Source organism: Pteropus vampyrus, unplaced genomic scaffold, assembly GCF_000151845.1.
Source record: "Pteropus vampyrus isolate Shadow unplaced genomic scaffold, Pvam_2.0 Scaffold5, whole genome shotgun sequence".
Taxonomy (NCBI): Eukaryota; Metazoa; Chordata; class Mammalia; order Chiroptera; family Pteropodidae; genus Pteropus; species Pteropus vampyrus.
This window is the reverse complement of record NW_011888786.1, coordinates 10,610,718-10,612,663: the sequence shown is the minus strand read 5'-3', so window position 1 is coordinate 10,612,663 and position 1,946 is coordinate 10,610,718. Positions and strand designations below refer to the sequence as shown.

The following is a 1,946-nucleotide window of genomic DNA, read 5'->3' as shown; positions in this document are numbered from 1 at the left end:
GAAAACAGCAAGTTTCGGGGCAAAGCATGGGCATGCTTACAGGCATTCGCTGGCCAGGCTGCTCACACACCCAGGGCTGCTGAAACAGCAGAGGAGGAAAACGTCAAAGAGAACACGGCATCTGACTTCAGAGTTTAAGAGAGAAAACCCTTGATGAACCCCCGGAAATGTATGAATTTTTTAAAAAATCTGTTTGTTTGATTTTTGTTGAAGGGGCTCAAATCACAGGAGCATTCTTTTTCACAAAACTAAGTACTACATTATTTTCCTGAGATGATTAATAATATAAACATTTGTATTATGTACCTTTACTATATACCATGATTCTTACTAAACCCAACTTCACCTAAATCAGGTAAGAATAGATGTTTACTAAATTTCAGAAGCAAAATAATTTTATTTTGCATTTGTGTAGTTTGGTAAAGGTTATGTTAGAGTTTCCTTTATCCAGCATTTAAAATAAATGGGCTGCTATGATTGTCCAACACAATAGTCTGAAGTTAAAGAGACTCTTTTAAGTAAATTTGAATGAGAATGATCATAAGTGTATGAGAACTGAAGCTGCAAGTGGCTTAATCTAAATCACAGCATGAGTAATCGCAGTAAATCCTCCTCACATTGCCAACAATTCACCAGAGGCCAGATCTGTGACAATCTTGTTCTCTAGCCTTGAATTGTGAATGGAGCTTCTAAAAAAAGACACTGCATTTCTGCTTTAATCTCTGATTAGGTTCTCTTCAAATTCGAAATATGTGCCCCATCAAATAAAATATGCATCATCACTTTTCTTTAATAATAACAACACATTAATAGTAAAACAGTCCAAAATCCTTTAAGCTTAATTTTATTTAAGCTGTCATAAATGCTTAAAGCAATATGTATACCTAATTTTTGATGTACTGAAATTTTTATTTGACCGAAGAGACTAAATATGCCATGAACTGATGTTAGGAACTAAACATTTACATACATGAGAGGCATTGTCATTTTATGGAGAGTTTCCAGTAAATGCGCGAAGCAGTTTTGTGATGTTAACACTGACTTTAGATAAGTTTCATCGCACAGCAAACATAAATGTTATGAACACTGTTAAAGCTGTTAAACATATATGCATCCTTGCTTTTTTTAGGCAAGTCATATCTTGGTTGACCTCACAGATTGCAAGGACCTTGTCAGCTTACAATACCTTATATTTTATTTTTTTATGCCTACAGCACCTGGTCTTCCGGGTGGTCTTCCATCCAAGTACTAACCAGGCCCGATCCTGGTTAGCTTCCGAGATCAGACGGGATCCGGCTTGTTCAAGGTGGCATGGCCATAGACACATTCTTGCATTTTGGACATATACTGTGTGACTACTGTGTGTCCAATGCCACGTGTGCTCGATAATGGTGTATTAGAAGATAAATGAATTTTGGCTCAAAATATTGCTTTCTCTATTTTAATGTCGATAAACCCATTTCTGACGATATGAATGGATCTATGACATGACTGGATTGAAATTGTTTCAATTCTAAAGAAAAGGTTCTATAAGAAAAGGGATAAGTTCCAGTTTCCAAATGGTTTTAAGACACCGTTAGTGAAAATTTAACTTAATCATGCCAGGACTTTCCGATCAGAGTGGTGACAAAGGTGGAAATCAGCAATACCATATTCTAATTGTCCCCTCAAACTATTGAGAGGTCCCCATCCATGAGAAATAGGGATGTTTATTTTGCTGCACATTAGCATCAAATGGAGTGGTCAATACTATATATTTTTTTTGGAGTTTGTCATGAACTGTCTCTCTTACTCAGCCAGCACTCATTTTTCTTCAATTTTACAAATCCTAAATCTGTATCATAAGTAGCTGGTAGTGATGGCCAGATATTAATTAGCATTAATAGTCTGAAGACGTACTATAAGAAGAAGTGCTATATTGATACACAATCTTTGACTGTTCTTGC

At 36.0% G+C, this 1,946-nt stretch overlaps 1 pseudogene; it reads right to left on the bottom strand.

The window, feature by feature from the left end:
* Nucleotides 1–1,205: 1,205 nt before the first annotated feature.
* LOC111743960 lies at nt 1,206–1,323 on the bottom strand (annotated as a pseudogene).
* Nucleotides 1,324–1,946: the final 623 nt, after the last annotated feature.